The sequence below is a fragment of the Anomaloglossus baeobatrachus genome, chromosome 2 (assembly GCF_048569485.1).
Source record: "Anomaloglossus baeobatrachus isolate aAnoBae1 chromosome 2, aAnoBae1.hap1, whole genome shotgun sequence".
NCBI classification, from domain to species: Eukaryota; Metazoa; Chordata; class Amphibia; order Anura; family Aromobatidae; genus Anomaloglossus; species Anomaloglossus baeobatrachus.
Window position 1 is genome coordinate 777,403,736 of NC_134354.1, and position 25,090 is coordinate 777,428,825.

Sequence of the window (25,090 nt, forward strand, 5' to 3'; positions counted from 1 at the left end):
ACTCTCCCCTTCTCTCTCTCTTCCACTCACCCTTTCTACCACTCATCCTCCCTCTTTTTCTTTCCCACGCTCACTCTCTCCCATTCTCCCTTTCTCTCTCCCTCTCTGCCACTCTCCTTCTCTCCCTCCCTCTCCCCCACTCTCTCTCCCACTCTCCCTTTCCCCCTCCCTACCTCTCTCCCACTCTCATTCCCTCCCTCTCCCCCATTTTTCCTCTCTCTCTCTGTCTCTCTCCCACTCTGTCACTCTCCCTCTCTGCCTTGGTCCATCTCTCCCTCTCTCCCACTGTCCCTCCCTCCCACCCTCCCCATTTCTCCCCCTCTTCCTCTCTCTCTCTCTCCCACTGAAATCATATTACCTCACACATAAGCTTCTTCTACTAAGAATGTCCTTCGTTGCCTATAGCAACCAATCACAGCTCCTATTAATGACCTGTAGTAAAATAGATGCAGAGCTGTGATTGGTTGCTATAAGCCACCTGACAAACATTCAGGCTAAATGTCAAAACAGCCAATATATTACCTCACACATCCAAACAGTAAGTAAGCGGGTTTTTTTGGTGAATAATTGTAAAGCGCGGGGTTAAAATTTCACCTCAAAACATAGTCTACGATGTTCCCTGGGTCACATGGGGTGTCTGTGCACAATTTCATGTTTGTAAATGCGATGGTGTGGATTCCTTTAGTGGACATACATACACACATACACACACACATACACACGCATACACATACACACGCATACACATACATACACATACACACATACACACACACATACACGCATACATTTACACACACATACACACACACACATACACATACATACACACACATACATACACACACACACACACACACACACACACATACACACACATACACATACATACACACACATACATACACACACACATACATACACACACACACACACACACATACACACACACACACACATACACATACACACATACACACACATACACATACATACACACACATACATACACACACACACACACACACACATACACTTAGCTTTATATATTAGATTGTGTGGCAAAAACACCCTTGCCATGACATACTGTCTTTATAGGGTCTTGCACGTGTTCTGTAACCACCGATGTCTTTTGAACACCCTGGTAAATCAACACCCTATGGCCCAGACCAGGTAAATGTAACGAGTTCTCACTTACGATGTTTATTTATGAATCCATTTACCAAGAGAAGAAAACATCGGCAAGATGAAGCATCATTATGTTCGAGGGAAGTCATTTATCATTGTGATTAGGAACTTGGACTGTCAGAGTCAATAAATGAAACCGTCCATTGAAATAATTCCAGCCAGTGAAGCAGAGCTTGAATATATAATGCTTAATTAGGTGTAGTAGATTAACGCATTTCTTTGTAAAGTGTTTATGTTATTCACAACGAACAGTTGAATTAAAAGAGAAGCTTAGAAAGAACGCGGCACAACAGAGGAACGACACAAACAATTCCATCATGGAAGACGCTCTCACGACTTCATAATATGAATCTGGAGAATTCTATCTCGGAAATGCAGGACGCTCTACTTTGTATGAGCTTAAAGGAGTAATTGTTCTGCTCTTCGGCTTTCTTCTTTACGCCGCTTTGTTTCTTTGGAAAATGTTATGTTCTGACTCAATCACAGAGAGTTGAAGTCATTGAACGAGAGAAAAGTGAAATATCTCAGCTAGACGGCTCGGACTGACCCATTCCTAGTATATGGATGAAGAGGAACGCATATTTTCATAGTTTGTGGGGATCTTGGTCATTGATGAGAAGACCCATAGAAGTTTGGGTTCGGCAGGATCAACTGGACTTTAGATTAAGTTCAGTTTGGGACTCGGATGAGGAACCTCTATAGGGACTGGCTAGGAGTGCAGGGTACAGAGGCAGGTAAGTAGAGGAGGTGTCCATCTTCCCTCTCACTAGTCCTAGGGCCCACCATTGCTAATGTGTCCCCAGTGTACCCCTTGTTTGTCGTGGTGTTACCCCTGTTTTGTTGTTTATTTGGCCTCACACCGAACCTACCCTAGTCCATGTATGACATAAACAAAGCCTTTCCAGGGAGGGTGAGGTTATTTTTTTTATTTTTATTAGGCCCAAGCCACATGGCATGAAAATCGGAGCTAGTGGAATGAGATGTTTTATCGCATTCCACTCGGACCAATACTACCCTATGTCCCAGCGCACATGAGCGATTATTTTCTCAGCCCTAATCAGACCGAGAAAACAATCGCAGCATACTGCAACTGTAATGCGAGTCTTGTTTCTCTCGCACCCATTCAAGTCTATGGGGTGAGAGAAAAATCGCACTGCACTCGCGGTACACCGGTGTACCGCGAGTGCAGGGCGAGAATGGCAATAGCCAGCCTCCATTAGGAGAGAGGGAGATAAATTCCCTCCCTCCCCTCCGCAGTGCCGGCCCGCCGCTCCTCAGATCTGGCCCACCCCCCGCAGCTGAGGTTTGATTGCATGATTGGACCTCAGTCGCAGGGACACTCGTATGACACTCGGCTCCTGCTGTGCTGCTAGCGTGAGCCGAGTGTCATGTGAGGATCGCAGTAGATCCCCGTGCGGTCCCGGACTCAGACACAACATCCAAAAATATTGATTTTACGCCCAGTTAGAGCCATTCAGAGACTGCAAATGGCTCACACTGCCCCGAGCCCGAGCGTACCCGAGCACACCGAGTGGTTAGCATACGTACAATCACACGAACTCCAAACTTGGACACTTAGTTTTTGAAAAGTCCGTGTTTGCAGTTCAGGTTCGCTCATCTCTAATTTTGGTATATTTTTGATAAATTAGCCATTCTTTTTATAGACAATTATTATCAAAATATGTACTCATTTTTTTTTTACTTTTGCATTAAGATAAGTAAATTGATTTGCCAAGAATCCTATTAGTTATTAAAAAAATTCTGAATCGTTTCACACAAATGAAATAGAATTGTGGCCAGTTGGCTGCCATTTCTTTTGAGGGCAAGGAATGATTTAAAATGATTTAAAAAAGAAAAACTCTTCCTTTACTTGCCTTTGGTCTTCAAAATGGTCCTCAAGCTTTTACATTCTTACATGCTACATGAAGCATGTCGTTGACGTCAAATTTGTGCATCACAGCTCTAAAAGCCGCTTTACAAGCAGCGACATCGCTAACGATGTCGTCGGGATCACGGATTCCGTGACGCACATCCGGCATCGTTAGCGACGTCATTGCGTGTGACACCAATGAGCGACTATTAACGATGGAAAATACTCACCAAATCGTCCATCGTTGACACATCATTCATTTTAAAAAAAATCGTTGATTGTTGAGGACGCAGATTGTTTGTCGTTCCCGAGACAGCACACATCGCTGTGTGTGACACCTCGGGAACGACGAACTGCAGCTTACCTGCGGCCGCCAGCAATGAGGAAGAAACGAGGTGGGCGGGATGTTACGGCCGCTCATCTCCGCCCCTCCACTTCTATTGGGTGGCCGCTTAGTGACGCCGCTGTGACGCCGCACAAACCGCCTCCTTAGAAAGGAGGCGGTTAGTCGGCCACAGCGACGTCGCTAGGCAGGTAAGTCCGGGTGACGGCTCCTAACGATATTGTGCGCCACGGGCAGCGATTTGCCCGTGACGCACAAACGACGGGGGCGGGTGCTTTCACCAGCGACATCGCTAGCAATATCGCTGCTTGTGAAGGGGCCTTAACACCAAAAGATCAGGATCAGAGCCTAATCTGAAGACTGACATGAAGAGGATGACCAGGTGGAGAGGTGAGTTGCCTTGTAGGGGACAATAATCTTTTTTTATTTAAACCCCTTCCAAAACATCCATTTATTTTGCTTTGGGGTCTGAAGGGACCTTAAAACATAATTAAGTATATTCAGGGCAGATTTATCAAAATCCAGTTCATATAGATGCAGGCTGTATTACACAGCTGGCATGTGCCTGTAACACCGGCCTGGAGCGAACTCTGGTGCCGGCTTTTTATCCATTTAAATACTGCTATCAGTCACTCACAATGGCATTTAAATGGTGCGATCACCGGTGTGCAGTTCCTATTAGACCTCCACAACACGCTCACAGGGAGCTGATGTATTTCTGTGGCAGTTGGGGGCTTACTTAAGACTCCCATAGTTCTCATTTTGGTGGTGGTCGAGCTTCATTGGAGACCATCATTTACACTATATAGTGCAATTGTCATGGTCCAGGACCAGTATTCTCTGCTCCAGAGTTTCACAGACTCGGCCTGGTCATGTTAGGGGTTAACTCCCATCAGCCTCATTCTGGTTTCAGGAGATGCTATATCTGGTCTCAGCACTGGCATTCCAGTGCTGGTTATAGTTTTGCTCTGCAGCCTGTGACTGGCTCTGGTGTGATTTCTTGTTTGATCTGACGCCTTGTTACCGTGCCCTGACCTGTACCCTCCCCTGTTCGTTCGTCTATCCCTGTCCCTGACTATGTGCTCCTGTCTGTTGTTTGTGTTTCCCTTTGCATTCTTGATCTCCCAACTCCGGCCTCGGTTCTGTTTTCTGGTTTGATTTTGATCCTCCCTTTGCTGGGACTTGAATTTCCTGGTAAGACCCTGACTGTTTAACTACTCTATTGCCCCCTGGTGGTTCACCTGTTAACTGCCTGCTAGAGTTACTCTGCTGTACTTCAGCTGCCTTTCTATTACAGTGTTATTTTGACTCTCCTTCACTACTCTGCTGCCACCTAGTGGGGAATACGCTGTACTACATCGTACTAGACCAGGGGTGGGCAATTAATTTTCCCTTGGGGCCGCATGAGAAATTGGGATTGGTTTAGAGGGCCGGACTAATATAATTACCTCAGTTCTACCCAATATACTACATCACTACACCCCCCTCCATATACTACACCTGTAATATACTACACCACTACACCCCCCATATACACCTGTATTATACTACACCCCCTCCATATACCTGTAATATACTACACCCCCATATACACCTGTATTATACTACACCACTATATAATACACCTCCTATATACTACATCATTACACCCCATATACTACACCTGTAATATACTACATCACTACACCCCATATACTACACCTGTAATATACTACATCACTACACCCCATATACTACACCTGTAATATACTACACCTCCATATAGCACACCTGTAATATACTACACCCCCTCCATATACCTGTAATATACTACACTCCCATATACACCTGTATTATACTACACCACTATATAATACACCTCCGATATACTACATCACTACACCCCATATACTACACCTGTAATATACTACATCACTACACCCCATATACTACACCTGTAATATACTACATCACTACACCCCATATACTACACCTGTAATATACTACACCTCCATATAGCACACCTGTAATATACTACACCTCCATATAGCACACCTGTAATATACTACATCACTACATCCCATATAGCACACATGTAATATACTACAACTCCATATAGCACACCTGTAATATACTACATCACTACACCCCATATACTACACCTGTAATATACTACACCTCCATATAGCACATCTGTAATATACTACACCTCCATATAGCACACCTGTAATATACTACACCTCCATAGAGCACACCTGTAATATACACCTCCATATAGCACACCTGTAATATACTACATCACTACACCCCATTTACTACACCTGTAATATACTACACCTCCATATAGCACACCTGTAATATACTACACCTCCATATAGCACACCTGTAATATACTACACCTCCATATAGCACACCTGTAATATACTACACCTCCATAGAGCACACCTGTAATATACACCTCCATATAGCACACCTGTAATATACTACATCACTACACCCCATTTACTACACCTGTAATATACTACACCTCCATATAGCACACCTGTAATATACTACACCTCCATATAGCACACCTGTAATATACTACACCTCCATATAGCACACCTGTAATATACTACACCTCCATATAGCACACCTGTAATATACTACATCACTATACCCCCATATACTACACCACTATATACACCTCCATATAGCACACCTGTAATATACTACACCTGCACCCCCATATCACACACACTACACCCCATACAGCCTGCACCCCCATATCACACACACTACACCCCCATATGTCACACACCCTGCCCACATATCTCACCCTGCCTGTACCCCAACTTACCCCTCTCAAACACTCTGCACCCCTTCACATCCTTCTGTCAGTCTGCAGCCCTCATATGCACTCACCCTGCAGCTCCATCTTCCCTCATATGCCACTCACCCTGCAGCTCCATCTTCCCTCATATGCCCCTCACCCTGCAGCCCCCCTCACCCTCATGTCCCCTCTTTTCTTATTACCAGTCATCATGTGTCCATATCTCCTTCAGGATTCAGCATGTCTTGCTTTCTGCCCGGCATCCTGTGTCTCCTCCCACACAGTCACATGGGCGTGACATCATCGCAGGTCCTGCAAGATGAATAATTCCGTCTGCTCTGCTGTGCTGCTTCTTCTCCTGCACTGACTGTGCGGACCTGCACAGGATCTCTCCCTGCTCGGCACGCTGTAGCCCGGCTCCACTGCATCGGCTGAAGACGGGCGGGCCGGTCACAGAGAGCAGGCGGGCCGGATGTGGCCCGCGGGCCGTCCCTTGCCCAGGTCTGTACTAGACCTTTGTACAGCGTGACAGCAATACTTTGGAATTGCAGTATTCACTATAAAGTATCAAATAATCTCAAGTTCAAGCCCCCTAAGGGAAATAATGAATACAGCTAATCAATAACCACAAGGAATGAAGAACGCTTCTCGACAAACTTTTTCTAAACTATAAACTGATGTAGTTGGATCCCATTCCTTGTAACCAATTTTGAGCTGATGGCACTGCTGGACATCTTCCGAGAATGAAATAGGAATGATGTGCCCCTCCTCCGCTGCACCGCATTTTTTTGGGCTAGCCACTGCCTCTGTGGTTCTCAAAATTGCCTTTTTCTTGGTGTTTCTTCAAAAGAGTTTGAACAGCACATATTGAAACCCCTGCTTTGATTTTTTTTTGCTTGGGAAAGACCTTGCTGATGTGGTATAACTACCTTGTGTGTACGTGCTGTGCTCAGTCTGACATCTTGTATAACTTGTGACATGAAACTTTTTTCCAGAACCTCACCTACGTAGCAGAGTTTGTCTATTCCTCACCCAGTTTTAAGCCTCATATACAGCTGTTTTTGTTTCAGTTAATGACCGTGCTTCAACCAACATATGAAAATGATGATCTTTTACACCTGCTGACGTATGAAAAAATATACCGTGAATTTTGGAGATACAAACTTATTACAATTGTGTGAATTAGGCTTACTTTTTTAAAAAAGTATTACTGAAAAATATCCAGGAACAGAAATGTGGCAACAAAATGTTAAAGATTATATAATAATAATAATAATAATAATAATAATAATAATAATAATAATAATAAATACTAATAATACTAAAAGTAATAGTATATAATCATAATTAATAATTTAATAATCCATTTGTTAATAATAATAATAATAATAATAATAATAATAATAATAATAATAATAATTATTATTATTATTATTATTATTATTATTTAACAATATATAATAATTCATTGAATTATTAATAATTATGTAGTATATTATGATTAATAATAATAATAATAATATTATGTATTAATATATAGTGCTATTAATTCCATAGCACTTTTTACATACATCACCAACACTGCCCCCATCGGGTCTCACAATCTATATTCCTTATCAGTCTTTGGAGTGTGGGAGGAAACCGGAGACCCTGGTGGAAACCCACGCATACACAGGCAGAACATACAAACTCCTTGCAGATGTTGTCCTTGGTGGGATTTGAACCCAGGATCCCAGGGCTGAAGGGCAACAGTGCTAACCACTGAGCCACCATGATACTAAATCTAAATAGTAGGTATTGCTGTCACACACGGACTAGGGGAGAGTCTGGCGTGAGGCCAAACACACAACTTAAACGGGGAAAACACCATGACAAAACAAGGGATACATTGGGAACACTTTAACAACAGTGGGCCCAAGCATTAATGAGAGGGAAGATGGCCACCACCTCACTTACCTGCCACTGTACCCTGCACTCCTAGCCAGTCCCTATACGGGTTCCACACCTGTTGCTGATCAGGAACCTGAAACCCTGAGACGACCCTACAATAGTCCCTGGCTAATGAGTGGGCAGGTGAAGGACGCTAGCCCTACCGCTGCACTAAAACGATACACCAGGAAAGGAAGACAAATGGGGGAACACAACAACCGACTGCACCAGTCAGAACTATGACTGCAGCCACACCATCAACTTGAAAAGAGGGTTCCACCAGCTCATTCCACCTCCAAGACCAGAATCCAAGACTAACCGGCACCGTCTGCTGGTATCAGAGAGTATATAACAGGACTGGGAGTGGTCCCAAACCAGAAACCCTTGGGATGGTAATTGGAGTGCTTGATGTCAAAGAATACTGCCATTAACCCTACAACTGCCAGAGGAAAGACAGAACCGTGACAATTGCCCCTAGGAACCAATGAGTGCCTCACGGGACTGGCCATAACCCGTATACAGTCTGCTATCCAATAATAATATGCAATCAAAGCAATCCACCCCTAAAAAGAGCACTGAGAAAACTGTATAGACTCCCTTAGTCTTTCAAAATTTACCCCGTTGTGGGAGGATCCAAATTTTACTCAAGGGTCTCAAAACAAATTATTTCAAGGATGGAAGCAGAGGGGGATACGGAGGTTGGGTGATTTACTGAAAACAGAGGAGGGGAGAGTTCTGAGCTGGGCGGAGGTATCGGAAAAATTTAACATGGAAAATCACCATTACCTACAATATTTACAAATAACAACACATTACACATCAGTGGTAAAAGAGGTCGGGAAGGCTGAGAAGAAGGGGAGTTTTGATGTATTGATTGGTCAGGGAGCGGGACATGAATCCCTTTCGATCATATACCAACGATTGAGAGATCAAGTACAGGGCCCCTGGAAAGAGCAAATATTTAAAACCTGGGAGACTGCTCTGGGCGATCCGGACATCTATGATAAAATTCTAAGGGGGTTGGAATCTGTTAAGAAAGTGATGATAAATGAACAATGGAGGGAGATGCAATTTAAGCTAGTACACAACGCAACATACGCCTATGGCTATGTGCCCACGCTGCGGATTTACCGCGGATTTTGCCGCGGATTTACCGCGGATTTTCCGAAAATCTGCAGCAGCGGCACTTCCAAGCCATTTCAATGGCATTTTGGAAATGCTGTGTCCATGCTGCGGATTTTTCGGCGGCGGATTTGCCGTGGATTTTGATCCGGAAAAATCTGCAGCATGTCAATTATTGTTGCGGATTTTGGTGCGGATTTTGGGTATAGAATGGGGAAAAAAAAAATCCGCATCAAAATCCGCGGCAAATTCGCGGTAATCCGCGGTAAATCCGCGGCAAATCCGCGGGAAAAATAAGGTGCGGATTTGCTGCGAAAGTCGCGGATTTTCATGCAGAAAAATCCGCAGGTACATTCTACCGTGGACACATAGCCTTTAATATACCACATAGCAGCGCACCAGTGCATTTCTTGGACCATTGCCCTAAATGTGGACTCCATAAAGCAAAACTGTTTCACTGCATATGGGAATGCCCACAGGTGAGGGGGGTATGGGAGGAAGCGGTGGCGTACATATTGAGGATTTGGAAAGTAGTTATACCCGTCACCCCTCAGGCCTGTTTGTTTCACTGTATAGAAGCCCCTACGGAAACTGACAGAGCAAGTGCTCACATTCCAGATGTAATACACGTAGTATTGCTTGTAGTCAAGAAATGCCTACTTAGAAATTGGCTGATAAGACAGACTCCGAGAAATACAGAAATAGTTGATACCCTAAAAACAATAATGATGTACGACAAACTGGATTCGGAGAAACATAAGGAGAAGTCCACTAAAAGATTCTTCAAAAAGTGGAGAACATTTATTGAGCAAAGCTTCACACAGACGGAAATCACCCAGTTAATTAAAGCATTTGAACACACGTCTTGGTATTGTTTTCAAGACACTGCAGGGACACTGAAGATGGGCAGCATCCAAAGGACCAACTGAAGGGAACAAATAGGTTAGGTTGTTAAGTTAGAGTGTGACGCCCTGGGCAAGCCAGGGGTCACAGGTCACAACATCACATGCACCCCACATTCCCTGCAGGTACACCTAGCTAACCCAAAATCCTTGTTGCCTTCCTCCAGGGGCTGATGTCCACACCAGGGGGTGGGCCAGGCAGTTGGCTCCACCTACCGAGGAGTTCACAGCCCTGGAGGCGGGAGAACCAGGCAGATGAGTTTAGGAGGAGGAAGTAGAAGGAGTAAAGCGTGAGAGTAGAGACAGTGGAAAGTGACAGTTGTAAAGCCTGAAGTTGGTCCGGGTGTGTGCCCGGGACTGTGACAGCAAGGTCAGCAGACGGCGGTGATAGTCTGCAGGGGGACTGCTCGGAGGTTGCTGGAAGGACCGCGGATGGGTGGTGACCCGGCGGTACCGGAGCAGTATACGAAGAACAGTCAGCACCAGGGCAGGGGCCTTTCGGATCCCGGCAAGGCTAGGAGTCGCCATAATTTGCCAAATCCGTCAGTGAAGGGGACGTCTGTCTCCTAACAACCAAGTCCCGATTGAAGGCAACAGTCCGACCGTGAAGGGGAGACACCGCCACCGCCAGGGCACCAGTTTCCCAGGGCCAGCACCTGCGGGCAAAGTAGGGCTCCTTCGGCCCAGATTGAAGCCGAGGAGTGGGTAACCGGTGGGGATCCATCGCTACCAAAGAGACTTTCATAGGTGCAGGGAAGAGACCGTCACCGCTAACTGCAGGGAACATCAGCACCGCGAACCGTCCGAGGGACCTGTCCAACCAGCCGTTTGTTTACCGAGAACTGTGTCATGTTTACTGGCTGAGTGAGTACCTCCGTGCCGTGCGGCACAGCGCTGCCCCTGCGCCCCTGCACCTCCACAGGCCCCATACCCGCCTGTCCACTATTCCAATCCCATCACTGGGCCCCGGGAGCACCACAACCCCTACCCACGGAGGGGCACATCAACAACTGGCTGCTCCATACCATCACTCCCGGGCTCCCCATACAGAGCAGCGGTGGTGTTAACAAATCACCACAACCATGGGTGGCGTCACGGACAATAAACTATCCCAAAACACCCAATCCCCTTTTCACTCACGGGCGAGGAGCGCCGCTCGAGTCCCCGGGATCCGGCCCATTGCTCGAGCCACCGAGCAGCGGCAGGCCGCAGCAGCCGCGGCAGCCGGACCCGAGCAGTAGGGAGAGCGCGGCGTCCCCTCCTCCGCCCGCCACAAGAGTAAATTATTGTTAAGATAATTCTATGGAGATGAAATTGTTGTGACAATGAAAAGGAAAATGATGTAACAGAAGCATTGTACGATCCGGAGACATTTTATGGAATGTAACAACATGTTCTCTTGTTGATGATATGTGCTTGCTGACATCAAATAAAACATGTTTAAAAAAAAAAAAGAGGCAGAGTGGTAACTACAATGACAAACACAAGTAGATGTGGAAAATAAAAGTAAAAACAATGAATCAACTTTACTTTAAATGCAAATGAACAACAAGTCACTAAAATTATGAACCCTTATGAATGTCATGTGCAAAAGCAATACTGGATGCCAATAAAGAGCCAGCAGCAATAAAAACAATCAATTTGCTGATAATTAAGTATAAAGAATGCTAGCACCATAAGGATACATCGATCACCGGTAGGACAAACAGCAGCACTGACCCAACGCATTCTCCTCCGTCACAGTTCATCAGGGGACAATGTAAAATAGATACATACACGCCTGTAACTGTACGGTAGAGAACTGAGATATTATGTGCCGGATTGGATGTAACTCCTTCCCAACCAGGCAATCTTCCATGTTTCTTCTTTCACTTTGTCCTCTGGTCTAAGGCAGAGGCGACTCTGGGGGACACAGTTACAGCCGGCACTCACTGTATACTAAACTCGCACTGGTGCCACCTCTATGACTGGAAGCTGAACGCTGCCAGAAGGAATAAAGTTAATTTCCTATCTACATCTGGGCTCTGTGTTTGGGCGCCGGGTAGATTCAGAATGCTATTAACCTGCAAATATTAACCTACAAATTAGTCCATATCTGCAGGATATTATGTTTTTTTCCCATGGCAGGTTTCATTCAAACCCTTCACCAATATGTCATCGGTCTTGTTGCGCTAATCACTGCCAGCTGCTGCAGTGAGCCGGCAGTGATCCCCACACGTCTGTTGATTTGAACAGCAGACATGTGAGGCTGGATACGCGATCCACCCACGCCTGCTTGCTACTTAGAATGCGCTTTCAAAATGTGACAACATGAGCGCAATTTAAATGACTGTAGCAGGAATGTGCCATTCCCCGTCACCATTGGAGGCCCCGTGACGTGATCACAGGGAGCCGATCGTGGTCATGGTGATGACCCCTAACGTGTCCACGACGTAGTTTCTGTAAATTTCTACAGAGTGGCAGCTCTTAAAGGAACAATGCATTTTTGCTGACCAGAGCTATGCAGCTCTGATCAACAGAAATGCATAAACAATCAGACAGTGGATCAAGTCCCCTAGGGGGACTAGTAAAATAAATGAAAAATGTAAAAAAAAGTTTTAAAATATGACAAAATAAAAAAAAACCCTTAAAAATAAAATCACCCCCCATTCACCCCATTGAAAATAAAACAGTTACAAAATATGTTTATTTTTTAAAAAAATTTTATCATCACATTCAAAAATTATTGATATATAAAAATATAAAAAATATAAAAGATGTGACGAGATGAAAATTCCAAGCACCAAAATTACATTTTTTGGTTGCAGCAAAAAAAATGTAAAATGCAATAACAGGCGATCAAAAAGTAGAATCCGCATACAAATAGAATAAATTAAAATATCACCTCAAAGCGCAAAAAATAAGCTGTCACTGAGCCCCAGATTCCAAAAAATGAGAACGCTACGGGTCTCGTAAAATGTTTGGTGTCTACGAACTCGTACTGACCGGAGGCAAAATACCAACTCATCAGTTTTACCATAAAGTGAACACAGTGAATAAAATACCCGAAAAACAAATTTATGCAAATACCAAATTGCGAAAAAGACTCAAGACAGAAGAGAAGATTGGAGCCGGAGAGGGGAAGCATTCAGTGGAGGAGCGGACCGGGAGCTGCGGCACTTGGACAGGTGAAGGACTTGGGTAACTATCTCGTTTCCATAATTTCTGAGATTCTATTTTGGACGTGTCTCATAAACTGAAGCAATTATTGATAACATTTCCACTTTTGTTATTTTTTAAAACTATAAAATTGGCATAAAAAAAGTCCAACCCCGTAAATCATTGACCCAAACGTTGCAGTGAAGGACGTTTCGGCCACCAATTGTGATGTCTGCGCGGAGTTTACTTAAGCTGCCAATGACACTGGTGTCCCTTTCATACTTATCATCCATGTTATTAATTTATCTTTTGCCACGAACAAGACGGGCAAAGGAGGATTAATTTCGATTTCCTGGCAGACGCCCAGCCACTGGAGAAATGACATATCAGACTTATTTTTGGAAAAAAAAAAAGTAATTTAATTAAACGTTTCCACCGATGCGTCACAAAAGCAAAAATTGATTTTAAATGTTTCCAAGAACTCGTAGCCCTTGACGAAATTTTGTACACGCTCACTACATCTTGTATAAGACAAATGAAAGTGCCGTAACTTGGCACAATGGCGGTAAACTTTCCGTAGGAATCTTCCATTAGAGATGTTGCTTCTTTTTCAAGTAATCTTATTATGTGTATTAAAGTGCTGTATATGAAGTACAGAGTGAATTCTGCCTCTTATTTATCTAATAAGGTTATTCTTAAGGCTCTTTATGCCCTATGTGTAATATTTCTAGCCGGATCTGCACAAGTGGTGTCTTCCTTTGTTGCCAGCTCCACCATATTCAATCTGGTGATGAGGAGGTGGCATTGCTTGGAATACTTGTGTTGCTGGGACTCATTAGTAGTAATCAGCTCTTCTCTGTGGTCTATGGATCAGTACCACACCCTACTTAAACTCCTAGCATTCTGCTGAGAGTTGCCGGTTAGGCCTCCTTTACACGTCAGTTATTCTGGTACATACACACGTGGTCAAAATTGTTGGTACCCCTCGTCCCTCATTTAAAGAAAGAAAAACCCACAATGGTCACAGAAATAGCTTGAATCTGACAAAAGTTACAATAAATAAAAACATCTATGAAAATGAAAAAATGAGAGTCAGACATTGCTGCTTTTCTGCTTCCATAGAATTTAAAAAAAATAAATAAAACTCATGAAATTGGCCTGGACAGAAATGATGGCGCCCACCTCCTTCTTCTCCTTCTCCCCCTCCTCCTCCACCTACTCCTCCTCCTCTTCCTCCTCCTCATCCTCCACCTACTCCTCCTCCACCTACTCCTCCTCTTCCTTCTCCTGCTCCCCTCCCCTTCTCCTCCACCTACTCCTCATCCTCTTCTTCCTGCTCCTCCTCTTCCTCCTCCTCCTTCTCCACCTACTCCTCCTCCTCTTTCTCCTCCTCTTCCTCTTCCTCCTCCTCCTTCTTCCCTCCTCTCCTCCTCTACCTGCTTCTCATCCTCTTCTTCCTGCTCCTCCTCTTTCTCCTCCTTCTCCTCCTTCTCCACCTACTCCTCCTCCTCTTTCTCCTCCTCTTCCTCTTCCTCCTCCTCCTCTTCCTGTTCCACCTCCTTAACTTAATATTTTGTTGCACAACCTTTTGAAGCAATCAATGCAATCAAATGATTCCTGTAACTGTCAATGAGACTTCTGCGCCTCTCCACAGGTATTTTGGCCACTCCTCAAGAGCAAACTGCTCCAGGTTTCTGGTGTTTGAAGGTTGCATTTTCCAGACGGCATGTTTCAGCTCTTTCCAAAGATGCTCAATAGAATTTACGTCAGGGCTCATAGAAGCCACTTCAGAATAGTCCAATGATTTCTTCTTAGCCATTCATGGGTGTTTTTAGTTGTGTGTTTTGGGTCATTATCCTGTTGCAAGATCCATGATCTGCAACTGAGCTCAAGCTTCCTGATACTGGGCAGCACATTTATCTCTAGAATCCCTTAATAGTCTTGAGATTTCATTGTACCCTGCAAAGCAGCCCCAGAACATAATTGAGCCACCTCCATGTTTCACAGTATGGACTGTGTTCTTTTCTTGATATGCTTCATTTTTCCGTCTGTGAACATACAGGTGATGTGCCTTGCCAAAAAGTTCAATTTTTTTGTCTCATCTGTCCATAGGAAATTCTCCCAGAAGCTTTGTGGTTTGTCAACATGTAGTTTGTCAAATTCCAGTCTAGCTTTTTTATGATTTCTTTTCAACAATGGTGTCCTCCTTGGTCGTCTTCCATGAAGTCCATTCTGGCTCAAACAACGACGGATGGTGCAATCTGACACTGATGTTCCATGAGATTGAAGTTCACCTTTAATCTCTTTAAAAGTTTTTCTGGGCTCTTTTGTTGCCATTCATATTATCTGTCTCTTTAATTTGTCATCAATTTTCCTCCTGTGGCAAAGTCCAGGGAAATTAGCTACAGTCCCATGAATCTTAAATTTCTGAATAATATGTGCAACTGTAGTCACAGGAACATCAAGCTGCTTGGAAATGGTTTTATAACCTTTACCTTTAACATGCTTGTCTATAATTTTCATTCTAATCTCCTGAGACAACTTTTTACTTTGCTTCCTCTGGTGCATGTTGAGTGTGGTACACACCATGTCACCAAACAGCACAGTGAGTATCTGTAGCCCTATATACAGGCCCACTGGGGAGGTGAGTATAAGTGCCTGATCTCTGTGTGCTATCACAGATAGCACACGGAGAACACACGTGTGTCAAAATCATGGCACACAGAGAGCCAAATGCACCTTTAACATGTCAGTGAAAAACGTGAGTGTTTTTGAATGACGTGTGAATGATGCCTTAAAGTGTTTTGTTGCCTCTGGCTAGAGATGGGTAGATCGATTCATAGGACTACTAACCTGATCGATGGACCCTGGTATAACAAATCTTTTACCTTCTGGAATCCTCAGCGCTGCTTTTGATTATCTAGGCTGCCGCAATGTCATCCATGCAATTCATGGTAATGATGATGCAAACATTTCTACATTTCTGGGTTTTGTTCTGTCAAGATGGGGTGCAGAGTGTACATTAATGAGAAAAAAAATGAACTTTTTTGAATTTACCAAAAGAGTGAAAAATTTAAAGAGTCTGATTACTTTCCATACCCACTGTATACCCGATATGTCTACATCTGTATGTTGTGTATGTGATGTTAGACTGATTTTGTACTTGGAGCCTTGCGGACATTTAAACTCAAGCGATGTAGCAGAGCAATAGATGAAGCTAGGTTCAATTTTGTGAAGCATTTTGGGACGGTGCCATGCAGAATGCTGATTTAGAAGATAATGGAACCTAGGTCTAGAGGAAAACATTTAGACAGAAAATTAGTCAAAGCATGAACAGGACTGAGCAGTTTTAAATGGAACATTTTCCAATTCAAGTACAGAAACTCAAGGTTACCGAGACCTCTAAACCAGACGCGTGTTCACAGGGCAGTGTAGGGTTTTTTTTCATGACAAACAAACTCTTGTAGATATAAAGACAGAACTTAAAAGCGTACCTGTTATTTCAGGTGACTTTTGGGAAGAAGATATCGAGTGTTCATATGAGAAATAACATTATTGTTTACATGACTTGCATCCAAAACCACCAGTTTTCTGTGATGGGAAACTATAGAGACTAAGGAGGAACAGGGTTCCTAAACTGACCCTACGACTGAAGACCCTGTGCTGTTCCTTATCCCAACGGTAAACTTTGTTGTAGTTAGGGTCAAGCCACCAACGTGACCATGTTGTAAGGGAGTGTGAGCTTCGACCACCCCAGACATGAAAATCCACAATGTGTAAGGTGTAGTTGTGTACTGTGTACAGTTTGTGAAGTGTAATGTCTAAGTTGGTGTAATATGTGAGAGGCCATTAGGTGGCCACATTGGGCTAACTGCTTTTCCTGGTACTCGGGGCTAGAGAGAATTAATAGCAGGGAAGAGTCCAGCTAATAAAAAGGAGAGGGAAACAGAAAAGGACAGGAGTCTCTGAGAGACTACTTCATGTATATTCCCAACCTATTCAATAAGACGGACCCTCTGGGTCAAACCCTGGTACCGGATGTCGCGCCCTGGACAAGCCAGGGGCCACAGAGCACAACACCCACACACCCCACACTCCCGGTCAGGCACACTGAAGTCAGACACAAAACCCTTGTTGCCTTCCTCCAGGGGCTGATGTTCACACCAGGGGGTGGGCCAGGCAGTTGGCCCCGCCCACCGAGGAGTTCACAGTCCTGGAGGCGGGAAAAGTAAGGAGATCAACTAGGGAAGTGAAAGTGGAAGGAAGGAAAGTGGCAGCTGAGCAGACTGAAGTTGGTCCGGGTGTGTGGCCCGGACAGATCAGCAAGGTTGGCAGACGGTGGTGACCGTCTGCAGGAGTGGCTTATCGGAGTCTACCGTAAGGACCGTGGATGGGCGGTGGCCCGGCGGTACCGGACCGGTACACAAAGAGAAGCCAGCACCATCTGGCAGGGGCTTACGGACCCCGGCAAGGCTAAGAGTCGGCGTAAATTTGCCGAATTCGTTAGTGAAGGGAACCTCCTGGGTTTCCCAGCAGCCAAGTCCCGACAGAAGGCAACAGTCCAACCAAGAGAGGGAGACACCGCCACCGCCAAGGCAACCATTTCCCAGGGCCAGAGCCTGCGGGCAAAAGGGGCTCCTCCAGCCCATATCCAAGCTGGGGAGCGGGTTACTGGTGGGAACCCATTGGAACCATCCACCGTACATAGGTGCAGGGAAAGGCAGTCACCATCAACCTGCCGGGAGAAACAACACCGCAGCCGTCTGTGGGACCCGTCCATCCAGTCGTGTGTTTTACCGAGAACTGTGTCCTCATCATTGGCTGAGTGAGTACCACCGTGCCGTGCGGCACAGCGCTGCCCCCGCTACCCTGCACCTCACCAGGCCCTGTAACCCGCCTGTCATCCACCCCTACCCCCATCACCGGGCCCCGGGACAACCAAGCCCCTACCCACGGAGGGGAGAACTAACAACAAGGCTGCTCCCTGTCACCGCTCCCGGGATCCCCGTCTAGAGCAGCGGTGGTGTCACCAATATCACCACAACCGTGGGTGGCGTCACGGACAATAATCAAATCCCCACAATCAAAATCCCCCCCTTTTCACTCACGGGCGAGGAACGCCGCTCGAGTCCCCGGGATCCGGCCCACCGCTCGAGCCACCACCGAGCAGCAGCAGCAGCAGCAGGCGGATCCGAGCAGTGGGAGAGCGCAGCGTCCCCTCCTCCGCCCGCGACACCGGACACGTGGGGCCCCAGTGTGGAGAGGGCTGTGCGAACCACGTCCCAGAGTGTGGGTAAAGTCTGGATGGCCTGGCTGGTGGTTACCCCCTGGCAGATACTCAAAGAACCCCCTCAAGTAGCGGAAAGACAGTGGGCTCTAACAATGGGAGTAGGTCCTGAAAGCACCGGCAGAGGAGTGCCATCCCTGGAAAGTCCATTCTAGCTTATAGCCGAAAATCCCTGTGGGTGGGATGACGGGACACCTGGAGGACTATTTGATCCTGCCCAGCAGAATGAAGGTGAGTTAAGGGATGAGGGGCTCGTATGCCCGAGTAACAGGGAAGTGGCTGTCCTGCAAATTAAGAGTGACTCCGGTTGCTAGTGGAAACCCCGATGGGGAACCAAAGTGTATGTCTGAAGTGTTCTGGAGAACGATTTGTATACCCGTTGTGATGGAGAAGAAACGTGCCCGCCACTGGCGTGATGTGAAGCTTGTTGAGTATTTGTCCACTAAAGCAACATTAATGTTTAAGGAGATCTGTGCCTTTGTGTGGTGCTTGAGGGTACTGGGACCTGCTGCAGCTGGCAGCTTGGAAGCGGTATAGAAGAACGAACTAGCCCTGGCCTCCAGCCTGAAAGTAAGTGCCCCACACCACAAGTCCCAGCAAACAGCCCCCTTTAATACTGTCTCCTATCCAGGCCCTAACAACTGTGTACCCACCACCCAGGGCAGGGGAATGACCCGGACGGAGCCCAAACACCCACCTATACAGAACAAAAACAAGGGTAAAAAAAAACTCACTCACATCTAAAGCCTGCTCCAGGGGATAACCACAGGTGCACGTGAAGGGTACAAAGAAAAGGAGGGAGGAAAAATGACATCAATCGCAGCAGTTAGTTGCAGATCGCAGGAGAAACCAACAGACCCGTCCGCTCTGCTCCTGGGCTAGCACCAACTAAGTTGAATATCCAGCAACCTCTCCAGGAAGCAGAGGGATTACATAAATCAGGAAATTATCAAATGAACGACACCTGAGAGAGACTGCCGCAGCACAGAAAGGAGTTAATCATTAAGTGCCCAAAGGAAATTAACACCATTTAAATTTGCACAGTGAAAATGGTAATAGAGAGGTCTGATCCTGAGTCTGTCTACAGTCATGGCCAAAAGTTTTGAGAATGACACCAAAATGATATTTTCACATGATCTGTTGCCCTCTGGTTTTTAATTGTGTTTGTCTGATGTTTACATCACATACAGAAATATAATTGCAATCATATTATGAGACCAAAAGGTTCTATTGACAGTTAGAATGAGTTAATGCAGCAAGTCAATATTTGCAGTGTTGACCCTTCTTCTTCAGGACCTCTGCAATTCTCCCTGGCATGCTCTCAATCAACTTCTGGACCAAATCCTGACTGATAGCTGTCCATTCTTGCATAAGCAATGCTTGCATTTTGTCAGAATTTGTTGTTTTTTGTTTGCCCACCCGTCTCTTGATGATTGCCCACAAGTTCTCAATGGGATTAAGATCTGGGGAGTTTCCAGGCCATGGACCCAAAATCTCTATGTTTTGTTCCATGAGCCATTTAGTGATCACCTTTGCTTTATGGCAAGGAGCGCCATCATGCTGGAAAAGGCATTGTTGGGGCCAAACTGCTCTTGGACATTTGGGAGAAGTTGCTCTTGGAGGACATTCTGGTACCATACTTTATTCATGGCTGTGTTTTTAGGCAAGACTGTGAGTGGTGCGATTCCCTTGGCTGAGAAGCAACCCCACACATGAATGGTTTCAGGATGCTTAACAGTTGGCATGAGACAAGACTGGTGGTAGCGCTCACCTCTTCTTCTCCTAATAAGCTGTTTTCCAGATGTCCCAAACAATCGAAAAGGGGATTCATCTGAGAAAATGACTTTACCCCAGTCCTCAGCAGTCCACTCCCTGTACCTTTTGCAGAATATCAGTCGGTCCCTGATGTTTTTTCTGGAGAGAAGTGGCTTTTTTGCTGCCCTCCTTGAAACCAGGCCTTGCTCAAGCAGTCTCCGCCTCACAGTGCGTGCAGAAGCACTCACACCAGCCTGCTGCCATTGCTGAGCTAGCTCGCCACTGCTGTAGTCCCATCCCGCAGCTGAAACAGTTTTAAAATACGGTCCTGGTGTTTGCTGGTCCTTCTTGGGCGTCCTGGAGCCTTTTTGGCAACAATGGAAGCTTTCTCCTTGAAGTTCTTGATGATGCGATAGATTGTTGACTGAGGTGCAATCTTTGTAGCTGCGATACTCTTCCCTGTTAGGCCATTTTTGTGCAGAGCAATGATGGCTGCACGTGTTTCTTTAGAGATAACCATGCTTAACTGAAGAGAAACAATGATACCAAGCACCAGCCTCCTTTTAAAGTGTCCAGTGGTGTCATTCTTACTTAATCATGACTGATTGATCACCAGCCCTGTCCTCATCAACACCCACACCTGTGTTACTGGAACAATCACTAAAACAATGTTAGCTGTTCCTTTTAAGGCAGGAATGCAATGATGTTGAAATGTGTTTTGGAGATTAAAGTTCATTTTCTTAGCCAATATTGACTTTGCAAGTAATTGCTGTTAAACTGATCACTCTTTATGACATTCTGGAGTATATGCAAATTGTCATTAGAAAAACTTAAGCAGTAGACTTTGTAAAAATTAATATTTGTAGCATTCTCAAAACTTTTGGCCATGACTGTAGACACATGTGACACTTTCTTTCTTCAGGCTCCATATCTAATTTTCAGTTATTTCTGAGCTGGTGGGTGGAGATTAGCTGTGACGATGTCTCCCATACATTTCACATGGAGAGAGCAGAAAAGCAGGAATCCCTCATTTTTATATATCACTTTTTAGATGAAGCAGCATGGAGAATATTATATAGCAATACTGTCACACCAGAGTGTATGGACACTGTTGTGTACCACAACACAAAGATAATGACTGGAAAGGAATAGAAGGAAAGCCCTGGCAATATGGGGATTTGGGCTCTTATATACAGTGTTGCGGGCGGGGGCCAGACCGTAGCTAAGGGGCTGCTCGAGGATGCCCGGATCCGGGGCTTTACTGCGGCTCGAGTGGGAACCGGACCCGGGCTCGAGCAGCGGTCCGCCACCCACAAGTGAAAAGGGGTATTTACAAGGGAGATTGTCTGTGACGCCATCTGTGGGTTGCAGTGATGGATGGGGACACCGCCGCTGCCTAGATATGGGGGTACCCGGGGCTGATGGAGCAGGGCAGCAAGGTGGGATCCCCTCCACAGGTAGGGGAGGTGTAGTCCCGGGGCCCAGGATAATGTGAGAGGTTGCAGGGAGCAGTCTTTAGGAGGCAGGAAGTAGAGCACTTACAGTTGGTAGTCGTGGTGCTGGATGAGGCTGTATTGATATGTGGAGTCAGTAAACACAGAGTCTTTTGTAAACCAATTTGCCAAATGGCCGGTCACCTTTGGCGGGTGTCTTCGGGTCCCACACCTAGATGTACAGCCAGGGCCCTTCCTTCCACACTCTCTGTCTGTCTCTTTCTTGTCTGGACTAGTCCGTTTGAACGGCTTCCGGATCGGGTTCCTCTCCCAGCACTGTCGAGCTACAACCCTGTCCCGGTTACTTCAGGATCCCCGTGACCGGATCTCCGTCGCCTGTGGTCCTCACTGCCACCGAGTCCGGTAGTCCAGGGCTACAATTCTGGCTACCACCTTCTCTCCGGGGAGCTCCAAGCTTCCCCTGTCAGCTCTCCACTGCCTAAGCACAAACTGAAACCTGACTCCTCTCTACTTCCTTAGCTCCTCTCGCACCCTCCATTTTTCCTGGGGAGGGGGTGAGTAGTGCCTAAATTGGCTGGTGTACATCTGTGTGGGGATTGTGTAGCTGCCAAGGAGAATTAAGTCTTTCTGTGACTAACTGGTTTTGCCAGGGCATCACATTAGCATTCTAGAATAATATATAAGAGCCCAGGCCACTGTTTAGAACATAAAAAACAGCTTTATAATACTCACCTAGGAGGGGGGCGTTCCGGTCTGATGGGTGTCACTGATCTCCGGTCCGGCACCTCCTCTCTGCTGCGTTCGCCATCCTCCTCCTTCTGAGACCTGTGTGCATGACGCGTCTGACATCATCCACACAGGCCGGTATTGCAGGCCTATGCAGGCACATTTTGATGTGCCCTGCTGAGAGTAGATTAAAGTGTTTTAGTGTGCATGCGCGGACAGTCTTTCACCTTACCTTGCGCCTCTGCACTACAGGTGCAGGGCAGATCAAAGTGCACCTGCACAGGACCACAATACCGGCCTGTGTGGATGCTGTAGGACACGCCATCCACACTGGGCTGGGTGGAAGGAGGACATCGATTGCCACAGAGAGGAGGTGCCGGACCAGAGAACAGCACCCATCGGACCGGACCGTCCCCTAGGTGAGTATTATAAATATAAGTTATTTTTACGTTCTACACAGCGACCTGTACTCTTATATACAGTTTTCTAGAATTCTGTATATAGGGGCTCACATGTGGTGGCTGTAGGTTATAGGGGCTAAATCGGGAGACAGATTCCCTTTAAGAATTGTCAGGGAAAACAGCATAAAATGCACCCATTTTTGCCTCATTATTGCTGTATGTTTTTGCATTTCTATTTGATGTTTGTCACCATTTATTAGAATAGATTAAAAGCGCTGCAAAACTGCTGAAATAATTGACGTGGCAGATCTCAAACTGCTTCAAAAATGCACTGGAAAAATAAGCAACATGTGCATGAGTTCATGAGAATTCACTTTACTGGCACTAGGAAATCCTTCAGTTTTTGTGACAAAACTGCACGGGGAAAAAATTACAAAAACACAGCAAATACTTAAAGCGCACCAATCAGCAAGATTTTCCTATATAACCTAAAGCCAGTGCTATACTGGCACTATCAGGCTGATTCTATACGTACCTTTAGTGGTCAGCTCGGATGTATAGGTTTTGAAACACAAGCAAGTAAAGTTTGTAAAATAAGCAGCTTTTTGATTGGCAGCTGCTGCCAATCAGCTTATTACTGGGTTGGGTATTCATAGTGATTCCCGCCCCCTTGCCAGTTGTTCCTCCCCATATCTGTTATTTATGCTAATTCCATTATAGAAGCATTTTACTAACAGTTGTTGGTAGAAGGACCTGTGCTGATGTCATACCCATGTGACCAGAAAAGGCAGGGCCTCAGGACAGCAGAAAAATAATGTTACTTCCTGGTATTAGCTATGTTGGCTGAGACCCCGCCCCTTCTGGTCATATAGGTATGACATCAGCACAGGTCCTTCTAGTCACAACCATTAGTAAAATGCTTCTATAATGGAATTAGCATAAATAACAGATTATTATTATTATTATTATTATTATTATTATTATTATTATAACACCATCAATGCCATGGCGCTTTACATGTGAAAGGGGTGTACATAATAGGGACAGGTACAATAATCATAAACAATACAAGGCACAGACAGGTACAGGAGGACAGAGGTCCCTGCCCGCGAGGGCTCACAGTTTACAAGGAATAGGTGAGGATACAGTAGGTGAGGGTAGAGCTGGTTGTGCGGCGCTGTATCAGACTGAGGGTTACGGCAGGTTGTAGGCTTGTCGGAAGAGGTGGGTCTTCAGGTTCCTTTTGAAGCTTGTCAAGGTAGGCGAGAGTCTCATATGTTGTGGAAGAGCATTCCAGAGTATGGGGGAGGCACGGGAGAAATCTTGCATGCAGTGATGGGAAGAGGAGATGAGAGGGGAGTAGAGAAGGAGATCTTGTGAGGGTCAGATAAGGGAAGGAACAACAGGCAGGAATCATTATGAATACCTACCCCAGCTATCAGCTGATCGCCAGCTGCTGTCACTCAAAAAAACTGCTCATTTTACAAACTTTACTTGCTTGTGCTTCAAAACCTAAACATCCGAGCTGACAACTAAAGGTATGTATAGAATCAGCCTGATAGTGCCAGTATAGCACTGGCTTTAGATAATATAGGAAAATCCTGGTGGTTGGCGTGCTTTAAAGAGTTCATTACTGAATGATGTGAGTAGACAAGTTACCCTTTAGAATAAATCGAGATATTTTGAAAAATTTGCTTTCATTTTTTCATCATTTGCAGATCAGCATCATGTCTATCCCTCCTGTGTGATTTAGAATTCCACCACTTTTCCTTCTTGGTATTTCAATTTCAATTTCTGCGGACTGCACAAATCTATAGTTCAATATACTGAAGTAATTACCAACGGTTACGATCAGGTGTGAAATAACGAGAACTGCAAACACAACGACCTGCTCAAGTACCAACAGCCTCAAAAAGCTCTAGACGAATCACTGGAAACTGCAGAAAAAAGTCCACATTTTTATTGACTTTCTGGAAATTTATGGACGGTTGGCGTCCCTGTGCTGCTTATAAGAACTGCGGAAAATTCTGTAACTGACAAGTTTATTTGCTGTTTACTTTTCCATTTGCTTGTACTGTAGGTTTAGTGTTTCTTTAACCCACACAATTTTTTATGTTTCTCTTCATTATTCTCTAAGAGATATGTATGTATGTATGTGTGTCTATATTATACACAGTAAATCAC

General features: G+C 45.3%; 1 long non-coding RNA gene across 1 annotated transcript in view; it reads left to right on the forward strand.

Annotated features, from left to right (window-relative positions):
* Positions 1–24,833, forward strand: part of LOC142290724 (uncharacterized) — a 69,589-nt gene extending 44,756 nt beyond the window's left edge. Inside the window, exon 3 of the long non-coding RNA XR_012750369.1 lies at positions 24,625–24,833. This is a non-coding gene — a long non-coding RNA (uncharacterized LOC142290724). The remainder of the gene's footprint in view (positions 1–24,624) is intronic.
* The last annotated feature ends 257 nt before the right edge of the window (positions 24,834–25,090 follow it).